Source organism: Mobula hypostoma, chromosome 5, assembly GCF_963921235.1.
Source record: "Mobula hypostoma chromosome 5, sMobHyp1.1, whole genome shotgun sequence".
Taxonomy (NCBI): domain Eukaryota; kingdom Metazoa; phylum Chordata; class Chondrichthyes; order Myliobatiformes; family Myliobatidae; genus Mobula; species Mobula hypostoma.
Genome location: NC_086101.1, coordinates 190419932 through 190442386, shown reverse-complemented (window position 1 = coordinate 190442386; position 22455 = coordinate 190419932). Strand labels below are relative to the sequence as shown.

General features: G+C 49.3%; 1 long non-coding RNA gene across 1 annotated transcript; it reads right to left on the bottom strand.

The window, feature by feature from the left end:
• Positions 1-10679: 10679 nt before the first annotated feature.
• Positions 10680-19238, bottom strand: LOC134346376 (uncharacterized). The gene is made up of 3 exons (XR_010017924.1): positions 19097-19238; positions 11275-11324; positions 10680-11174 (listed from the first exon to the last, which is right to left on the bottom strand). It is a non-coding gene; the product is annotated as an uncharacterized LOC134346376 (long non-coding RNA).
• Positions 19239-22455: the final 3217 nt, after the last annotated feature.

Sequence of the window (22455 nt, the reverse complement as noted above, 5' to 3'; positions counted from 1 at the left end):
AAGAACCCGAGCCTCGAGGATCCCGCAGCCAAGCTCCAAGAACCCGGGTCTCGAGGATCCCGCAGCCAAGCTCCAAGAACCCGGGTCTCGAGGATCCCGCAGCCAAGCTCTAGGAACCCGAGCCTCAAGGATCCCGCAGCCCAGCTCCAGACCCAGGAACCCGAGCCTCGAGGATCCCGCCACCCAGTTCCAGACTCAGGAACCCAAGCCTCAAGCCTCAAGAGCAAAGACCCCAGCCTGTCTCCAAGCTCACACCTCTAGACCCCAGCCACATCCTGTCCTGAAGCCATGTCATGTCCTTGCCTGGTTCCGGGGTCCGAGACTGAGGCAAGACCCAGGTTCTGGGTCCTTGTCCAGTCTCGAGCTCGGAGTCCAAGCCTTGTCTCCTAGTCCATGGTTCCTAGTCCTGGTCCCGCTTTCCCTAGCCCAAGTCTGCGTTCTTGTCCCTGCTCCTTGCCTGAATCCTGTCACATCCCTACTCTAGTCAAGTCCTGTTCCTTGTACTTCAGTGTCTGTGTCTTGCATTTGGGTCTGTTCCCAGCACCCCATTGTGACAGATAGAGGTCTAGAAAATTATAGGGCTAGCAGGAAGGAGCTTAGGAATGAAATTAGGAGAGCCAGAAGGGGCCATGAGAAGGCCTTGGCGGACAGGATTAAGGAAAATCCCAAGGCATTCTGCAAGTATGTGAAGAGCAAGAGGCTAAGACGTGAGAGAATAGGACCTATCAAGTGTGACAGTGGGAAAGTGTGCATGGAACCGGAGGAGATAGCAGAGGTACTTAATGAATTCATTGCTTCAGTATTCAAGACGGAAAAGAATCTTGCCGATTGTAGGGCTGACTAACAGCTGACTGGAAAGCTTGAGCATGTAGATATTAAGGAAGAGGATGTGCTGGAGCTTTTGGAAAGCATCAAGTTGGATAAGTCTCCGGGACTGGATGAGATGTACCTCAGGTGGGAGGTGAGGGAGGAGATTGCTGAGCCTCTGGCAATGATCTTTGCATCATCAATGGGGACGGGAGAGGTTCCGGAGGATTGGAGGGTTGCAGATGTTGTTCCCATATTCAAGAAAGGGAGTAGAAATAGCCCAGGAAATTGTAGATCAGTGAGTCTTCAGTAGTTGGTAAGTTGATGGAGAAGATCCTGAGAGGCAGGATTTATGAACATTTGGAGAGCCATAGTATGATTAGGAATAGTCAGCATGGCTTTGTCAAAGGCCGGTCATGCCTTATGAGCCTGATTGAAATTTTTGAGGATGTGACAAAACAAAGTGATGAAAGTAGAGACGTAGATGTAGTGTATATGAATTTCAGCAAGGCATTTGATAAGGTATCTCATGCAAGGCTTATTGAGAAAGTAAGGAGGCATGGGATCCAAGGGGACATCGCTTTGTGGATCCAGAACTACCTTGCCCATAGAAGGCAAAGAGTGGTTGTAGATGGGTCATATTCTGCATGGAGGCTGGTGACCAGTGGAGTTCCTCAGGGATCTGTTCTGGGACCCTTACCCTCCGTGATTTTTATAATTGACCTGGATGAGGAAGTGGAGGGATGGGTTGGAAATTTGCTGATGACACAAAGGTTGGAAGTGTTGTGGATAGTGTGGAAGGCTGTCAGAGGTTACAACAGGACATTGATAGGATGCAAAACTGGGCTGAGAAGTGGCAGATGGAGTTTAACCCAGGTAAGTGTGAGGTGGTTCACCTGTTGGATAAACTTGAGGGCTAAGGCTGTCCAGAACTCTCTTTTGGATCCCACTAACCATCTCACTCACAGTGACACCCTCTTGTCCCTGACCACAGACCGAATTTGAGGTAGCTAATTTAATGGGTGTGACTACCTCTTAAACCAGAGAATCCAGGCAGATCTCCCCCTCCCTGATGTGCCACAGTGTTTGAGGCTCAGATTCCAGCTCATCAAATTTGAGTCTGAGTTCCTCGAGCAGTCAACACTTGCCGCAGATGTGGTCAGCAGGAACCACAATGGAGTCCACCAGCTCCCACATCATGCAGCTACAGCACATCACCTGAGCGTGCATCATCCCTCTATTTAATTAGCTGTAATTTAGTGTCTTTTTATTAAAAAAAAGCCTTACCTGCTACTTACCTGTGCCTCCTCGCTGAAGCCAGAAGTTCCCACTCCTATACTGGTCCACTCACACAATGGCCGCTACGCTTAGACCCTGCTTTACTTTTATTTGCTCCTGCAAATTAATCATGAATTGACTGGTGCACCACTAATACGTCAAACCCCGCAAAAAAACTCTTCTCCCGACCTGTGCGAAGCTCTCTCTCTCTGCAAATCGATTGGTCCACTGCCAATGCGCCGAGTCCCATGAAATGCTCCTTTTTTACACTCTGCTCCCCGACTTATACAAAGCTCTCTCTCTCTACCTGCGAATTGATTGGTTTGCCACTAATGCACCAAGTCCCGCAAAATGCTCCTCTTTTAAGCTTTTCTTCCCGATCTGTGCGAAGCGCTCTCTTTCTGCGAATCAAGTGGTTGGCTGCTAATGCCACACTTCTCTATAACTTTCCTGTTATAGAGCCCTCTTTTGCTGGCAATATCCTCTTAAATCTTTTCTGCACTCTTTAAAATTCAAGCACATCTTTTTCTATAACAGTGTGATGAAAGCTATGCACAACACTTGAAGTGTGGCTTCACCGATGACAAATACAACTCCAACATAAATACCCCAACTCCTGAAGGCAATGCCCTGACTGGTGAAGGACTGCACACTAAACACATGTTTAACCGCCCCGTCTACCTGAGATGCTGCTTGCAATATATTAGGTCCGTTTGTACCATGGCCCTCCCGAGTGAACTACCATTTATCTGGTTTGACTTTCCATAATTTATCACTTCATTTACTTCACTTCACAGTATGTTGACGGGCCGACTAGGAGGAATGCCATACTAGATCTAGTATTAGGTAACGAACCGGGTCAGGTCACAGATCTCTCAGTGGGTGAGCATCTGGGGGACAGTGACCACTGCTCCCTGGCCTTTAGCATTATCATGGAAAAGGATAGAATCAGAGAGGACAGGAAAACTTTTAATTAGGGAAGGGAAAATTATGAGGCTATAAGGCTAGAACTTGCAGGTGTGAATTGGGATGACGTTTTTGCAGGGAAATGTACTATGGACATGTGGTCGATGTTTAGAGATCTCTTGCAGGATGTTAGGGATAAATTTGTCCTGGTGAGGAAGATAAAGAATGGTAGGGTGAAGGAACCATGGGTGACAAGTGAGGTGGAAAATCCAGTCAGGTGGAAGAAGGCAGCATACGCGAGGTTTAGGAAGCAAGGATCAGATGGGTCTATTGAGGAATATAGGGAAGCAAGAAAGGAGCTTAAGAAGGGGGCATGAGAAGGCCTTGGCGAGTAGGGTAAAGGAAAACCCCAAGGCATTCTTCAATTATGTGAAGAACAAAAGGATGACAGGAGTGAAGGTAGGACCGATTAGAGGTAAAGGTGGGAAGATGTGCCTGGAGGCTGTGGAAGTGAGCAAGGTCCTCAATGAATACTTCTCTTCAGTATTCACCAATGAGAGGGAACTTGATGATAGTGAGGACAATATGAGTGAGGTTGATGTTGTGGAGCATGTTGATTTATCAGGATGCTGCCTCATTTAGAGAGTATGAATTATGATCAGAGATTAAGGGAGCTAGGGCTTTACTCTTTGGAGAGAAGGAGGATGAGAGGAGACATGATAGAGGTGTACAAGATAATAAGAGGAATAGATAGAGTGGATAGCCAGCGCCTCTTCCCCAGGGCACCACTGCTCAATACAAGAGGGCATGGCTTTTAGGTAGGGGGTGGGAGGTTCAAGGGGGATATTAGAGGAAGGTTTTTTACTCAGAGAGTGGTTGGTGCGTGGAATGCACTGCCTGAGTCAGTGGTAAAGGCAGATACACTAGTGAAATTTAAGAGACTACTAGACAGGTATATGGAGGAATTTAAGGTGAGGTGTTATATGGGAGGCAGGGTTTGAGGGTTGGCACAACAATGTGGGCTGAAGGGCCTGTACTATGCTGAACTATTCTATGTTCTATGTATACTCACCTGTCTTGAAATCCATTTGTCACTCATCAGCCTGTTTCCATAACTGATCAACATCTCCCTGTAACCTATGATAACCTCTTTTGTAAGAAAGATGTGCTGATATTACTGATTCACAAAAATGATTCTGGGATCGAAAGGCTTTTCACCTGTGGAGTGATTGATGGTTCTGTGTCTGTACTTGCTGGAATTTAGAAGAATGGGGGATGGGGAGATCTCATTGAAACTTATTGAAAGTTGAAATGCCTGGACAGAGTGGATGTGGAGAGGATGCTTCCTGTAATGCCCTGGTTCATATTTTTATTGTTATGCTGTATGTATTTCATTTAGCAATTCTGTGAGAGCAGTCTGTTCTGTTTTCAGCTTGTTTGGGTTATTGTTGAAGATAAGAGATGAGGAGAAATGTGTGCCATGCAATTAAGATGGTCGAATTAAGGTGAGGTTTCTCGGGTGAGGGACACTAAAGTTGGGCTTGGGGCTTTTGTACGAGAGGGGATGAAGAGGGAAGACACAGGAGAGAAGAGGTTGTCGGATTCGACCCAGAGCAGGGCCACGATTCAACGAAGCCAGGAGCAAGATCGATTGAGGGTCGGTGACTTTGGAGAAACTAGGACCTCCAACTTGCGCACATTTGGCTGTTTCATTAAAATGGGCCCTTTTTTTGTTCTTTTCTTTACTAACCCTTCAATCAGATTCAGAATCATAAATATGATCTTTTAATTGTATGCAGTGTATAGTCTTTTGTGGCACTGATTAGTAACAGGGTCACAGATTGCACAGCGTGTGTGTCTGTATCTGTCTGTGGGTGTGTGTCTGTGTCTGTACGTGGCTGTTTGTGTGTGTATGTGTCTGTGTGTCACTCTGTATGTGTGTTTGTGTTTGTGTGTGTGTATGTGTAAGGAGTGTGCTTGCCAGGTGCTCTCCGTCACACTGAGTCTTCATTTCATCTCAGCTTCAAGCTGTGAGAACCATAGTTCCAGTGAAGAGCTAGCATGGCCCAGGCAAGGAGAACCTCCTTGGGTGCTGCTGTCTCCCATTCTATTTCTCTGCATTATCCCTGTACCAAAAAAGACCCGGGTAACATGTCTGAACAACTGGCGTGCTGTCACACTCACCCCAATAATAAGCTAAGGTTTTGAGAGGCTGGTCAAGGACCACATCTGCAGCATGCTTCCACCCACATTGGACTCTCTTTAATTCACCTACTGACACAACCAATTGGCAGATAACACAAAAGATGCAGCTCTACACACTGTCCTTGCGCACCTGGAGAGGAGGGATGCTTATGTGTGAATGCTGTTCTTGGTCTACAGTTCAGCATTCAACACCATAATTCCCTCCAGGCTCGACAAGAAGCTCAGAGACCTCGGCCTTCACCCTTTCGCAGGATTTGAAGAAGGAAGTCTGAGAGTCGGAGCGGGACTGCGGAGGAAGCCATTTTTGAATTTTTCATTTTTTTTTCCATCGGCGTTCAGAGAGGCGGGACTGCGCAGGCGTGTGACGTTGGGCAGTGCAGCGCGGCAGATTTAAAAGGAACAGAGCCTCATACAGCGGGCAGCGTAGTTTGCGGGCGGCGGAGTGAGCCGGGAGCAGAGTGAAGACTTAAGGGCTTCGGCTCAACGGGCTTAGGCGGAAACGGGCAAGGCGAGGAAGGTTTGACATTCATTTTTTGTTGTTATTTGAGGAGAGAGGCAGTATGAGTGTGAGGGCAGTTTGCTGTTCTCGGTGTCGGATGTGGGAGGCCCTGGAGCCTCCAAGCCTCCCGGCCGTCTACATCTGCGCCAGGTGCATCGAGATGCAGCTCCTAAGGGACCGCGTTACGGAACTGGAGCTGCAGCTTGATGACCTTCGTCTGGTCAGGGAGAGTGGGGAGTTGATAGAGAGGAGTTACAAGCAGGTGGTCACACCGGAGCCACGGGAGGCAGACCAGTGGGTCATGGTTAGGAGGGGGAAGGGGAAGAGTCAGGTAATAGAGAGTACCCCAGTGGCTGTGCCTCTTGACAATAGGTACTCCTGTTTGAGTACTTTTGGGGGGGACAGCTTACCTGGGGGAAGAGACAGTGGCCGTGCCTCCGGCACAGAGTCTGGCCCTGTACCTCAGAAGGGTAGGGAAAGGAAGAGAAGAGCAGTTGTAATAGGGGACTCGATAGTAAGGGGGTCAGATAGGCGATTCTGTGGATGCAGTCCAGAGACCCGGATGATATTTGCCTCCCTGGTGCCAGGGTCCGGGATATTTCTGATCGTGTCCAAGATATCCTGAAGTGGGAGGGTGAGGAGCCAGAGGTCGTGGTACATATAGGTGCCAATGACATAGGTAGGAAAAGGGAAGAGGCCCTGAAAGGAGAATATAGGGAGCTAGGAAGAGAGTTGAGAAAAAGGACCGCAAAGGTAGTAATCTCGGGATTACTGCCTGTACCACGCGACAGTAAGAGTAGGAATGCGATGAGGTGGAGGATAAATGCGTGGCTGAGGGATTGGAGCAGGGGGCAGAAATTCAAGTTTTTGGATCATTGGGACCTCTTTTGGCGCAGGCGTGACCTGTACAAAAAGGACGGGTTACACTTGAATCCTAGGGGGACCAATATCCTGGCAGGGAGACTAGCGAGGGCTACAGAGGTGACTTTAAACTAAAATGGTTGGGGGGTGGGAATCAAATTAAAGAGACTAGGAGAGAGGAGGTTAGTTCACAACAGGGGGATGGGAACCAGTGCAGAGAAACAGGGGTGTAAAATGAGGGTAGAAGCAAAAAGTACTAAGGTGAAAAGTAAAAGTGGCAGGCCGACAAATCCAGGGCAAGCATCAAAAAGGGACACTTTTCAACATAATTGTATAAGGGCTAAGAGAGTTGTAAAAGCGTGCCTGAAGGCTTTATGTGTCAATGCAAGGAGTGTTCATAACAAGGTGGGTGAATTAAAAGTGCAGATTGTTATTAATGATTATGATATAGTTGGGATCACAGAGACATGGCTCCAGAGTGACCAAGGATGGGAGCTCAACATTCAGGGATATTCAAAATTCAGGAGGGATAGACATGAAAGAAAAGGAGGTGGGGTGGCGTTGCTGGTTAAAGAGGAGATTAGCGCAATAGAAAGGAAGGACATTAGCCAGGAGGATGTGGAATCGATATGGATAGAGCTGCGTAACACTAAGGGGCAGAAAACGCTGGTGGGAGTTGTGTACAGGCCACCTAACAGTAGTAGTGAGGTTGGGGGTGGTATTAAACAGGAAATTAGAAATGTGTGCAATAAAGGAACAGCAGTTATAATGGGTGACTTCAATCTATGTGTAGATTGGGTGAACCAAATTGGTAAGGGTGCTGAGGAAGAGGATTCCTTGGAATGTATGCGGGATGGTTTTTTGAACCAACATGTCGAGGAACCAACCAGAGAGCAGGCTATTCTAGACTGGGTATTGAGCAATGAGGAAGGGTTAATTAGCAATCTTGTCGTGAGAGGCCCCTTGGGTGACAGTGACCATAATATGGTGGAATTCTTCATTAAGATGGAGAGTGACATAGTTAATTCAGAAACAAAGGTTCTGAACTTAAAGAAGGGTAACTTTGAAGGTATGAGACATGAATTAGCTAAGATAGACTGGCGAATGACACTTAAAGGGTTGACGGTGGATATGCAATGGCAAGCATTTAAAGATCCCATGGATGAACTACAACAATTGTTCATCCCAGTTTGGCAAAAGAATAAATCAAGAAAGGTAGTGCACCCAAGGCTGACAAGGGAAATTAGGAATAGTATCAATTCCAAACAAGAAGCATATAAATTAGGCAGAAAAAGTGGCTCACCTGAGGACTGGGAGAAATTCAGAGTTCAGCAGAGGAGGACAAAGGGCTTAATTAGGAAGGGGAGAAAAGATTATGAGAGAAAACTGGCAGGGAACATAAAAACTGACTGTAAAAGCTTTTATAGATATGTGAAAAGAAAAAGATTGGTTAAGACAAATGTAGGTCCCCTACAGACAGAAACAGGTGAATTGATTATGGGGAGCAAGGACATGGCAGACGAATTGAATAATTACTTTGGTTCTGTCTTCACTAAGGAGGACATAAATAATCTTCCGGAAATAGTAGGGGACAGAGGGTCCAGTGAGGTGGAGGAACTGAGGAAAATACATATTAGTAGTGAAGTGGTGTTAGGTAAATTGAAAGGATTAAAGGCAGATAAATCCCCAGGGCCAGATGGTCTGCATCCCAGAGTGCTTAAGGAAGTAGCCCAAGAAATAGTGGATGCATTAGTGATAATATTTCAAAACTCTTTAGATTGTGGAATAGTTCCTGAGGATTGGAGGGTGGCTAATGTAAATCCACCTTTTAAAAAAGGAGGGAAAGAGAAACCAGGGAATTATAGACCGGTTAGCCTAACATCGGTGGTGGGGAAACTGCTAGAGTCAGTTATCAAAGATGTGATAACAGCACATTTGGAAAGTGGTGAAATGTCTGACGAATCTCATAGAATTTTTTGAGGATGTAACTAGTAGAGTGGATAGGGGAGAACCAGTGGATGTGGTATATTTGGATTTTCAAAAGGCTTTTGACAAGGTCCCACACAGGAGATTAGTGCGCAAACTTAAAGCACACGGTATTGGGGGTAAGGTATTGATGTGGATAGAGAATTGGTTGGCAGACAGGAAGCAAAGAGTGGGAATAAATGGGACGTTTTCAGAATGGCAGGCAGTGACTAGTGGGGTACCGCAAGGCTCAGTGCTGGGACCCCAGTTGTTTACAATATATATTAATGACTTGGATGAGGGAATTAAATACAGCATCTCCAAGTTTGTGGATGACACGAAGCTGGGCAGCAGTGTTGGCTGTGAAGAGGATGCTAAGAGGATGCAGGGTGACTTGGATAGGTTAGGTGAGTGGGCAAGTTCATGGCAGATGCAATTTAATGTGGATAAATGTGAAGTTATCCACTTTGGTGGCTAAAACAGGAAAACAGATTATTATCGGAATGGTGGCCGATTAGGAAAAGGGGAGGTGCAACAAGACCTGGGTGTCATTATACACCAGTCATTGAAAGTGGGCATGCAGGTACAGCAGGCAGTGAAAAAGGCGAATGGTATGCTGGCATTTATAGAAAGAGGATTCGAGTACAGGAGCTGGGAGGTAGTACTGCAGTTGTACAAGGCCTTGGTGAGACCACACCTGGAGTATTGTGTGCAGTTTTGGTCCCCTAATCTGAGGAAAGATATCCTTGCCATAGAGGGAGTACAAAGAAGGTTCACCAGATTGATTCCTGGGATGACAGGACTTTCATATGAAGAAAGACTGGATGAACTAGGCTTGTACTCGTTGGAATTTAGAAGATTGAGGGGGGGATCTGATTGAAATGTATAAGATCCTGAAGGGATTGGACAGGCTAGATGCAGGAAGATTGTTCCCGATGTTGTGGGGGGGGCGGGGGGTCCAGAACGAGGGGTCACAGTTTGAGGATAAAGGGGAAGCCTTTTTGGACCGAGATTAGGAAAAACTTCTTCACACAGAGAGTGGTGAATCTGTGGAATTCTCTGCCACAGGAAACAGTTGAGGCCAGTTCATTGGCTATATTTAAGAGGGAGTCAGATATGGCCCTTGTGGCTAAAGGGATCAGGGGGTATGGAGGGAAGGCTGGTGCAGGGTTCTGAGTTGGATGATCAGCCATGATCATACTGAATGGCGGTGCAGGCTCGAAGGGCTGAATGGCCTACTCCTGCACCTATTTTCTATGTTTCTATGTTTATTCAGCTGGATCCTGGACTTCCTATCAGATCACTGGCGGGTGGTAAGAATGGGCTCCCTTACCTCTGCCCCTCTGACTCTCAACACAGAAGCCCCCCAGGGATGTGTCCTAAGCCCCTCCCCAACCTTTACTCTTTGTACACCAATGATTGTGTCGCCACCCACAGCTCCAGTTAATTTTGCTGACAATACTACATTGATTGGCCTAAACTCAAATAATAATGAGGCAGCCTACAAAGAAAAAGTTATCACCCTGACACAGTGGTGTCAAGAAAACAACCTCTCCCTCAATGTTGCAAAAACAAAGGAGCTGGTTGTGGACTACAGGAGGAACGGAGACAAGCTCAACCCTATTGACATCAATGGATCTGGGGTTGAGAGGGTGAACAGCTTCAAGTTCCTCGGTAAACATACAACCGAGGATCTTACAATGTCTATACATACCAGCTGTGTGGCAAAAAAAAACAACGGCTCCTCTTTCACTTCAGTTGGTTGAAGAAGTCTGGTATGGGCCCCCAAATCATAGGACTTTCTGCTGGGGCACAATTGAGAGCATCCTGACTGGCTGTATCACTGCCTGGTATGGGAACTGTACTTCCCTCAATCACAGGACTCTGCAGAGAGTGGTGCGGACAGCCCAGTGCACCTGTAGACGTGAACTTCCCACTATTCAGGACAGGTGTGTAAAAAGGGCCCGAAGGATCATTGGGGACCCGAGTCACCCCAACCAACAAACTGTTCCAGCTGCTTCCATCTGGAAATCGGTACCCCAGCATAAAAGCCAGGACCAACAGGCTCAGGGACAGCTTCTTCCACCAGGCCATCAGACTGATTAATTCACACTGACACAATTGTATTTCTAAGCTTTATTGATTGTTCTGTTGTATATCTTACTCTACATACTATTTATTACAAATTACTATAATTTGCACATTGCACATTCAGACAGAGGTGTAACATAAAGATTTTTACTCCTCCTGTATACGAAGGATGTAAGAAATAAAGTCAATTCAACTCAATTCGATTCATTCACTATCTATTGAATGTGACACAACACAATTCTCTCATAATTCAGCCCTCTTTCAACAGGGCAGTGACCCAGGGTGGGCACATAAATCACCCATAGTGGAATGGTGGAGCAGAGTCGATGGGACAAATGATCTAATTTTGCTCCTGTGTCTTATGGTCTTATAGTATGACTCCTAAAGTGTCTGAGGCTTCAGCTCAGTGTTAACACCACACTTCTGTCTTCACAGCTGCTGACAATAATAGATGGACCATGGAGATTTCTGGCAAGGTGATAAGGAGACAAGGGAATTCCTTGGTTCTGTTCTGCTCTTTCACTGTCCCTTTCCATGAATACAAGGGGAACATCAGCATCATCTGGAAGAATGGGAATTGACACTTTTCAATTACATAAATTATCCACCAGGATGTAGGTTGACAAATCGGATCGTGGAGAACAAAGATGATCGCTACCAACCTCTGGGGGACCCATGGGAGAACAATGCTTCAAATAATCCCATCGAATAACTAAATAAAGAAGACAGAAGGAAAGACGTAATATTGTCATGTCGATTTCACAAAAGGCAGGAAAATATGAAATTGCTCATGGAAACATCAAAGTAACAGGTGAGGAGTAATTGCATCTGAAATCTGCTGAAGAGATTACTGACTACAGTTTGTCCTCCCTCACTCCTGAGGTCTGGGTGTCACAAGCAGGGCTGGATGTTGTTGTTGTTCATTCCTGTGTCTGCTTGGGTACATCAGAGGACAATAGCATGTTGGAATGCACTCACATCTACTAAAGAGAATTTCAGAAAGAAATTGGGAGGGAATAAAAATAGGATTTGAAATGCTGGTGGTCAGTATAATGGACATCCCACAACTGTTGACTGGTTCATGGGAGTAAGAGAGTGGCTAAGAAATGAGTAGATTCCTTCAGGGACGTAAAGGGAAACCCCGATGAGTTGGGTTCCATGTAAATGAATACTTCTTATTGGTGTAACGTTCTGTTATATTGGCTCGTATATGTCTAGGGGAAATCCCGCCCAGCACCTGCCTCAACACTTCCCACAGTGTCGGTCGCCGCCCAAATCAATCCTAAACATCAGTCATCAGCCAGCACACTCAGTAAATTTTAACAAATACACTTTATAGATATTACTAATTCTATGACATTAATATAAATTTGATACAGAGAGGAAAGTAATGAAAAAAAAGGCACCAACACTTATCCAAGTCCAAGTTCTTCGCGCAGTACCGTTGGAGCTCAATCGATTCCTGACAACCACCCGGATCCTGTCGACTCACGGCTCAAGAGCACCCGGAGTGATCGACCGGAGCCTTTTGCGTGTCCGCCGTCCTCGTCTCTCCTCCGACTCCCCGTCTCTCCCCCGACTCCCCATCTCTCCTCCGACTCCCCGTCAAAAACCCCCGCACGTCCACCGTCCTCCCTGTCTCTCCTCCGACTCCCCGTCTCTCCCCCGACTCCCCGTCTCTCCTCCGTCCTCCCCGTCTCTCCACCGTCCTCCCCGTCTCTCCTCCGACTCCCCGTCTCTCCTCCGTCCTCCCCGTCTCTCCACTATCCTCCTCGTCTCTCCTCCGACTCCCCGTCTCTCCTCCGTCCTCCCCGTCTCTCCTCTGACCCCCCGTCTCTCCTCCGACCCCCCGTCTCTCCTGCGACCCCCCCGTCTCTCCTCTGACTCCCCGTCTCTCCACCGTCCTCCCCGTCTCTCCACCGTCCTCCCAGTCTCTCCTCCGTCCTCCATCCTCCCCGTCTCTCCTCTGACTCCCCGTCTCTCCACCGTCCTCCCCGTCTCTCCTCCAACTCCCCGTCTCTCCCCCCGACTCCCCATCTCTCCACCGTCCTCCCCGTCTCTCCTCCGACTCCCCGCCTCTCCTCCGACTCCCCATCTCCCCACCGTCCTCCCCGTCTCTTCTCCGACTCCCTGTCTCTCCTCCGACTGCTTCCCCAAAAACCCCGTCCACCATCCTCCCCGTCTCTCCTCCGATTCCCCATCTCTCCTCTGACTCCTTCCCCAAAACCCCCGTTCCCAGTCATATGAGCAGCATTGTATTGGAAAACAAAACGATACATGACCACCCATAGGCTGATAGCACCCTGCTATCTCTAATAACCCAAGCAACTGTCTAGTTAGAGACTTTCTAGCATTCCTCAGTATAACATAACAAAATAAGCCATTTTAAATTTAACAAAAAGAAAGACCCCGTACACTCTCCCCCCACCAATAAAAGTCATGCCCTCATGACGTTAACAGAGTTCACCACTGCTCCTTGTAAAACACAAAACCCAACCCAGGTGCACAAAGCAGTGACATAACCTCCCAGGGCAGTAGAGATCACACCCTGCTCTCCCAGCGCTGTGTAAGTCAGTCTCTCCGGGGGATGTCTACTCCTCTGCGGCCTCTGTACTTCCTCTGCTGACTTTCCCTGTTCAGACACCCCAGGTGATCTCCCGGGCCTATCTGTCGGACCCTCCCCCTCACCGGGACCCCTCAGCCCCTGTGAGCCCTCTGCCTCAGGTTCTTGTTCCACCCTCTCCTCCCCCAATTCCGGCTGTAATACAGGCGGCTCTGCAACACCCTCCCTCGGTTCCCCTAACTCAGTGATGGAAGGGCCAGGAGTCTCTTCTCCCGGCACCGGGGAATCAGCGAACGGAAACAGGTACTACACGTCCGACTCATCATCTTCCGATGACGTATCCCTTCTTCTTCGGCCCCGTCTTCTTCACAGCGGGCTCTTCCCTCGCCCCGCGCCCTCGCAGAGTCCAAGTACTAGGCATAAACTCCCATTCGAGCTCTGAGTCTACCCTCACCTCTCGACCCAGAGGCAACAGGTGGTTCCGATGGAGTACCTTGACAGGCCCTCCCCACCCTCGGGTCTCACCCGGTAAACAGGGAGATTCGGCATCTGACTCTCCACCACATATGGGGTGGCTGCCCAACGGTCCGCCAACTTGTGCTTACCCGGTAGTCCTAAATTCCGGATAAGGACTCGGTCTCCCGGCAATAGCTGGACGAACTTTACTTTCTGATCGTACCTCTTCTTATTCCGCTGGTTCTGCTTGGTGGCTGCCGCCTCAGCCAACTCGTACGCCCTTTTCAACTCTCTCCTCGTATCGGACACGTACATCAGACATGGCTTCGAAGGTATTTCCCCCGCTTCAGTCCGAAAACACAGATCAATGGGCAACCTCGCTTCCCGTCCGAACATCAGATAGTAGGGCGAGTACCCCGTAGCATCATTGCGAGTACAATTGTAACAATGAACCAAATGGGCGATGTGCTGACTCCACTTACTCTTCTGTCCGATCTCCAAAGTGCCGAGCATGTCCAGCAGGGTCCGGTTAAACCTCTCGGGCTGAGGACCACCCTGCAGGTGATAGGGGGTGGTTCTGGATTGCTCAACCCCAAGCATACCCAATAATTCATGGATAAGCCTGCTCTCGAAGTCCCGTCCCTGATCACTGTGGATCCGCCGGGGAAGGCCATAATGAACAAAGTACTTCTCCCACAACACCTTCGCCACTGTAGTCGCTTTCTGGTCCTTAGTAGGAAAAGCCTGCGCATATCTAGTGTAGTGATCCGTGAGGACCAAGACATTCGCGGTGTTGCTGGTGTCTGGCTCAATAGACAGGAAATCCATACACACCAGGTCCATGGGTCCCGCACTCTGCAAGTGGGATAACGGGGCCGCCTGTGCAGGCAGGGTCTTCCTCCTGACGCAACGGCTACAGGTCTTACAGTATTCTTCCACCTCCCCCCTCATCCGGGGCCGGTAAAACCTGGTCCTTGACTAATCCATAGGTCTTCTCTACCCCTAAGTGCCCGGAATCATCAGGTAGAGCCTGGAGCACAGTCTTCCGATACTTCTCAGGCATGACCAGCTGCCAGCGCCGGGGGTGGTCCGGAGGCGACGTGACTCGGTACAGGACGTGGTTCTTCAGCTTCAACCGGGGCCACTCCTTCAGTAGTAGGGGAACGGAGGCATGCTTCGCCTTCTCCACCTGCCCCATATCACCCTGGCTAACCGCGTACCAGATAGTGCCAATGCTCGGGTCATCACGCTGAGCCGCCTCCACTTCCTGGGGACTCAACTCCGGCGGCTGCCTGTTCCTCAGAGCAGTCACATTACAGTAAACAGTGGGCAGCGCGTCATCGTCAGCCCCCAGTTGATCTACTGCCCGATCCGTTCCCATCTGTGCTCCTACTTCCCCGTCGCTCCCAACTTGACACATGGCCTTTACTCCCGGGGCGGGACACTCTTCCACTCCCCGGCCGTGCCCGACTCGTCGCGCGCCCGACGAGACAGGGCATCTGCATCGATGTTCCGACTCCCCGGCCGGTACTTCAGGCTGAACTCATAGGCAGACAAGGCTGCTAACCACCGGTGCCCAGTAGTGTCCAGCTTTGCCGAGGTCAGGATATAAGCGATGGGGTTGTTGTCAGTTCTCACCTCAAACTGGGCCCCGTATAGGTAGTCACTCAACTTGTCCACCACCGCCCATTTCAACGCCAAGAACTCCAGCTTGTGAGTGGGATAGTTTCTCTCAGATGGCGACAAGCTCCAACTGACAAATGCCACCGGCCTCAAGCCGTTTCCCTGGTACAGAACAGCCCCCAGACCCGCGTGACTGGCATCAGTGTGTAGACATACGGCTTCCGGGGATCAGCAAAAGCCAACACTGGGGCCTGCGTCAGCGCCCTTTTCAGAGATTGGAACGCCTCCTCACATTGAGCATCCCACCTCAATCCAAAAGGCTCCCCGGGGTTCAAGTATCCTCCTACCTCCGACCCTCGGTCTCCCTTCCTCTTCCTCCCCACAGGTGGATAGCCACACAGCAGCTGGTTCAATGGATGACTCATTTTCGCATATCCTTTCACGAACTGCCGGTACAAAACCCCCAAAACGAGCGTAAGGCGCTCACCTTCTGAGGTCTCGGCCAGGTGGTGACTGCGGCTATCTTACCCGGATCAGTGGTCACTCCATTTCGCGAGATTATGTGCCCGACATAACTGACTGATGTCTTGCAGAACTGACATTTATCCAGGGAAAGTTTTAACCCTTCCTCCTTCAGCCGACTCAGCACCTTCAGCAGCCGCTCCTCTTGTTCCTCCAACGTAGATCCAAACACTATCAGGTCGTCCAGGTACACCAATACCTCCAGCAGGTTCATGTCCCCCACTGTCCGTTCCATGAGCCGCTGAAAGGTGGCTGGGGCCCCCGAGATGCCTTGGGGCATTCGTTCAAACTGGAAAAACCCCAGGGGCTGATAAAGGCCGTTTTCTTTTTATCGATCTCACTCATTGAAATCTGATAATACCCACTCCGCAAATCCAATACGCTAAACCACGGCGCCCCACTCAGACAGGCCAATGCATCTTCCACCCTCGGGACCGTATATTGGTCGGGAACAGTGCGGCGGTTCAGGGTCCTATAGTCCACGCACATGCGTACCTTCCCATTTTTCTTCCTTGCCACCACTATGGGGGACGCACAGGGGCTTCGGGACTCCGCGATAATCCCTGCATCCTTCAACTGGCGCAAGTGCTGCCGCACATCTTCCACATCTGCTGGGGCCAACCGCCGCGACCTTTCTCTAAACGGGGTGTCATTTGTCACCCGAGTAGTGTGGCGAGTGATCTTGGAACATCCCACATCAAACTCGCCCTGAGAAAAGACATCCCCTAACTTCAGCATCTTCTCCACCAGCCTGCTCTTATACTCCGGCGGTACAGGGGAGTCTTCAAAATTAAAGGCCTCCTCGGTCAGCCGCCCCCCGTTTCCCAATAGTTTTCTTCCAGTGGGCTTCACGGGGGCGCTGGACATCACCGTCACCGGGAACAAGTGCGCGAGGGGCATCCCGCGCTTAAAGTTGATCTCCCTCTCCGTTGTGTTCCTTACAATCACCCCCATCCGCCGTGCCTGTACAGCTGAGGGCCTCTGCAATTCAGGTCTCACCATCGCCCCAGCCGGGAACCGGGACTCCCCTTCCAGGTCGTCTGGGGCGTCTACTAGTAGGGCCTCGCTCGCCGGTACTCCGGGGAATCTGGGGGTCCCCATCACAAATGTCGCCTCCCCTGGCCGTATCACCTTAGGCCTCGCCTGAATGCACCACACCGTCCCTCGTTTGCACTCAGGATCCAGACCCTGGGGGTCACCCACTCCTTCGTACACCACTCGGAACACTGGGTGTACCGAGAGGGTCTCCAGAAAGTTCTCCACCGCCTTCTCCTTACAGGCTCCCAAGAGCCGTCGCACCAGAGGGGAGTTAGTCCCCACTAGCAGGGCAGCAACACCGGGTTCCACCGGGTCCGGACAGACCAACACCAGCGTCTCAAAGGCTTGCGACACTCCCACATCTCCCTCTGAAAATTCCAGTCTCACTGACAAGTATCCATCGTACGGGTAATCACCATCACTTATGCCCCAAATCTCCAATGCGTTAAACGGAGTTACTGGCAAATGCTTCAGATATTTATTGTAGAACGACCGTAACCTGCGACCCGGTGTCAAGGATGGCTTTCGCAAAGATTCCCTCTATCCGTAGGTACACGCTGGAACGGGGTCCCACCAGTCCATCAGGAATTTGGGCTTGTTCTTTCTGGGGTTCCATAGCGGTTTTCTGGGAACGTGTTCCTCCCAAGACTCCAGTCCGTTCCCTCACTGAGCCTCTCCTAAGTTTCCCGACACCTCTCCCTTCTTAGTGGCCCGGGAGCCCTCCCACCTCGGAGCATCTCGTCTCTCACAATCCCTCCGCAAGTGACCCGCTTCCTCACAGCTGTAGCACAACCCCGTCCACTCACATTCCCGCCGGAAATGCCCCTCTCTCCCACAGTTATAGCACCCGCTACCTGCCGCCTCTCTCCTCCTGATACGCTCCCCCTCCCCCCGGGACCCCTTGGATTTATCTGATCTCACCCCGGCTACCACCTCCTGAACCGCTGAAGACCTGGCCCAGGCGTCCGAGCCCCCTGGTCGGCCCGAAGCACTCTCCTCTGCCCGTACCTCTCTAATCAGCTGCCCGAATGATGGAGGGGGGTTCCACTTAAATGACTGCCGGATACTCCAAGCCATTCTGTCATCCTCCAGGGAACCTCTACAAATCTGGCTCATCCTCAACTTCGCCATTTCGTCCGCCCTCACTACCCCTCGGCGCCGCAGCCCCGTAAGCTTCCCTTCCAGCCGGAAAACTTATTCTGAGAGCTTTTCCCCTCTTCTCTGCCCCATTTGTTGAAATTCCGCTAAATGTTTCCAGGGATCTCCCGACAGTCCAAACACTTCCTCCAAAGCGTCCAAGCACTCCGATAGGGCAGCCGAAGGGCGCTCCGCTCTCAAATCGCGGACCACACGGGCCGCCCCGCCCCTTAAGCTTTCCATCAATCGCTGTCTCCTTTCCTCATCCGAAACTGGCCACACCTCTAACAACTGGGATGTATCCTCAACCCAGGTCTCATATTCCTCCTCCCCTTCCAGGGTGGGCCTGGCTCCCGAGAAAATTCTCAGCTTCGGGCGGGGCCCCTCAACCCATCTCGCCAGGGAGGTAATGGCAGCCGCTAACTCGGCAGTCTCAGCACGTCCATAGGGACGGGGCCTGGCCAAGCCTCCCCACTCTGCACCTCCACCCCTGGCTACTGGCACCTCTCCTGGGGCGTCATCTAGCTCCTCCTCCGGCACCTCCTCACTTTCGTCCTCCGGGAGGGTGTGGAGATCCCACGGCCCTGCCTCCCGCTGGACGTGGACTGTCGCTGGTAGTTCCAACGTCATGACGTCGGCACTCGTCCGCACCAACATCCAGCTGGACTCCAGTTCTTTCCCACACCTTCTAGCTATAAGCTCTACCTGCCCGATACCTTTAATCAGACTCAATCCTCGCACCAGTACATCTCTTGGAATGCGATAATCGACCCCATTTAACACGCACGCATGATTCACTGGTACCTCCTCCAATTCACACCAAGTTACAATCCTATCTCGATCCATCTTCACACTACTTAACGCGACGACTAGTACAACTTTACCGAAAATCCAAATCCAGGACGGTAGCCCCCACTTGTAACGTTCCGTTATATTGGCTTGTATATGTCTAGGGGAAATCCAGCCCAGCACCCGCCTCAACACTCCCCACAGTGTCGGTCGCTGCCCGAATCAATCCTAAACATCAACCATCAGCCAGCACACCCAGTAAATTTTAACAAATACACTTTATAGATATTACTAATTCTATGACATTAATATACATTTGATACAGAGAGGAAAGTAATGAAAAAAAAGGCGCCAACACTTATCAAAGTCCAATTTCTTCGCGCGCTGCCGTTGGAGCTCAATCGAATTCAGACGACCACCCGGATCCTGTCGACTCACGGCTCGGGACCACCCGGAGTGATCGACCGGACCCTTTCGCACGTCCGCCGTCCTCCCCGTCTCTCCTCCGACTCCCCCCAAAACCCCTGCACGTCCGCCGTCCTCCCCGTCTCTCCACCGTCCTCCCCGTCTCTCCACCGTCCTCCCCGTCTCTCCACCGTCCTCCTCGTCTCTCCTCCGACTCCCCGTCTCTCCTCCGATTCCCCGCCAAAACCCTGTCCACAGTCATATGAGACAGCATTGTATCGGAAAACAAAACGACACATGACCACCCATTGGCTGATAGCACCCTGCTATCTCTAATAACCCAAGCAAATGTCTAGTTAGAGACTTTCTAGCATTCCTCAGTATAACATAACAAGAGAAGCCATTTTAAATTTAACAAAAAGAAAGACCCCGTACATTGGTTTCCACCAGAGGGAAGGATGTGGAGGGTGGAGAGTTAGGGGAAGAGTACACTGAGCCTTTGGAACATGTCTCTAGAAGGAAGGAGGAGATTTCACTTATATATTTTATTTAGCCATAAGGCTCAGAACAGGCCTTTCCTGCCCAAGGAGCCACACCATCCACCAACATGCCTATTTAACACTAGTCTCATCATAGGATAATTTACAGTGACCAACTAATGTACCGAGCAGTCTGTCTTTGGACTGTGGGACGGAACAGGAGCCCTGAGGGAAACCCACGTGGTTAGTGGGGAGAATGTACACACCTCTTACCGATGGAGCTGGAATTGAGCTCTGAAATCTGGAAGACCCCGAGCTGTAATAGCATCACGCTAACTGCTAGACCTCCATGGTGTTGGCACACATTATCGTGAACAAATCCCCAGGGCCTGATGGGATTTTCTCAGGATGCTATGAAAAGCAAGGGAGATGACGGAGGCTCCACATTCGTTCTTGCATCTTCATGAGAAACACCTGAGGTCCCAGAAGACAGTCAAATAGATAATGCTCTTTCTTTAAACTACACGCCACTCAGCCTTACATCAGAAGTCTGGTAATGACAGGGAAAGGACCTGAGAGACAGAATATACATTCACCTGGAAGTGCATGGACTGGTAAAGAGAAATCAACATGCTTTAGTTCAGAGGAAAAGATTTGTCGCAAATCCAAGTATTTTCAGCTAAGAACGTCGATGAAGGCAGGGCAGTAAACATGTTTTACATGGACTTAAGCAAAGCCTCAGAACAAGTTGCACATTCTGGTACCGAAAGTCAGGGCAGATGGCATCCAAGCTGTGTTTTTTAATATTTCCTCTTTAGTGATACAGCATGGTAACAGGCCCTTCTGGCTGAACATGTCTGTTCCACCCTTTAACACCCACGTGGCCAATTAACCTGTTAACCTGTACGTCTGTTGACGGGTACTGTGGGAGGAAACTGAGCACCCGGTGGAAATCCATGTAGTCATGGGGAGAACATACAAACTCCTCACAAGCAGCCGTGGAATTGAAGCCAGGTCGCTGGTGCTAATAGCATTACTCTTACTGCCATCAGGTTGGTATTGGGTCTCAAGAGAGTAGGTTTGTTGAACGCCTAAGAGGTGGCATTTTAGAGCAGTTTGTTGTTAAGTCTACTAGGGGATCAGCTATACTTATCAGGCAGCTTAAAGTAAAAGAACCCTTAGGAGACAGTGATCAAAATATGATTGAATTGAACTTGAAATTTGATAGGGAGAAAGTAAAGTCTGACGTATCAGTATTTCAGTGGAGTAAAGGAAATTACAGTTATATGAGAGAGGAGTTGGCCAAAGTAAATTGGAAGGAGTTACTGGCAGGATTGACAGCAGAGCAGCAATGGAATGAGTTTCTGGGAAAAATGAGGACTGTGCAGGATATACGTATTCCAAAAAGAAATAAATACTCAATGGAAAAATATTACATCTGTGGGTGACAAGCAAAGTCAAAACTAATGTAAATGCAAAAGAGACGACATAAAACAAAGCAAAAATTAGTGGGAAGATAGAGGATTGGGAAGCTTTTAAAACCTACAGAAAGCAACTGAAAGAATCATTAGGAGGGAAAAGATGAAATATGAAAGCAAGCTAGCAAAAAATATCAACGTGGATAGTAAAAGCTTTTTCAAGTATGTAAAAAATAAAACAAGAGAAGAGAGTGGATAATGGACCACTAGAAAATGAGGCCAGACAAAAAAAAAATAACTGGGGACAAACAGATGGTAGATGAACTAAATGAGTATATTGCATTTGTCTTCACTGTGGAGGACACCAGCAGTGTGCCAGGTGTTGAAGGGTGTGAGGGAAGAGAAGAGAGTGCAGTTACTATTACAAGGGAGAAGGTGAAAAAAAAGCTGAAAGACCTAAGGGTACATAAATCACCTGGACCTGATGAACTGCATTCTAGGATTCTGAAAGAGGTAGTGGTAGAAATTGTGGAGGCATTAGTAATGTTCTTTCAAAAATCTAAAGCCTGGTGCCAGAGGACTAAAAATTGCAAATGTCACCCCACTCTTTAAGAAAGGAGGAAGTCAGCAAAAAAGAAACAATCGACCAGTTAGCCTGGTTGGGAAGATGTTGGAGTCAATTGTCAAGGATGAGGTTATGGAGTACTTGGTGACACAGGACAAGATAAGAGAAAGTCAGAATGGTTTCTTAAGGGAAAATCTTGCCTGACGAACCTGTTGGAAATCTTTGGTATTGTGTCTCCCAATCTGCTCCTCGGTAACTCTGCTGCTACCAGGGGGCCTATAGAATACTCCCAAAAGAGTAACTGCTCCCTTCCCAGAACAAGGATCGGTTCTGGGACCTCCACTTACCATGATTTTTATTAACAACCTGGACTTCCACCCATACTGACTCAAAAGGGAATCCTGTTACATTACCCACCCTTTCAGTAGCTGTAATAGTATCCCTGACCAGTAATGCCACCCCTCCTTCCCTTTTTCTGCCCTCTCTATCCCTTTTAAAACACTGAAATCCAGGAATATTGAGAATCCATTCCTGCCCTGGTGCCAGCCAAGTCTCTGTAGTGGCCACCACATCATAATTCCATGTATGTATCCAAGCTCTCAGTTCATCACCTTTGTTCCTGATGCTTCTTGCATTGAAGTACACGCTCTTTAGCTCTTCTACCTTACTACCTTTACACCATTTATTCTGCTTCTCGTTCCTCAAAGATTCTTTATATGTCAGATCTGGCTTTACTCCATGCACTTCTTCCCCTGCTCTATCGCTCCAGATCCCATCCCACTTGCAAATTAGTTTAAACCCTCCCGAACCATGCTAGCAAACCTACCTGCAAGGATAGTTCTCCCCCT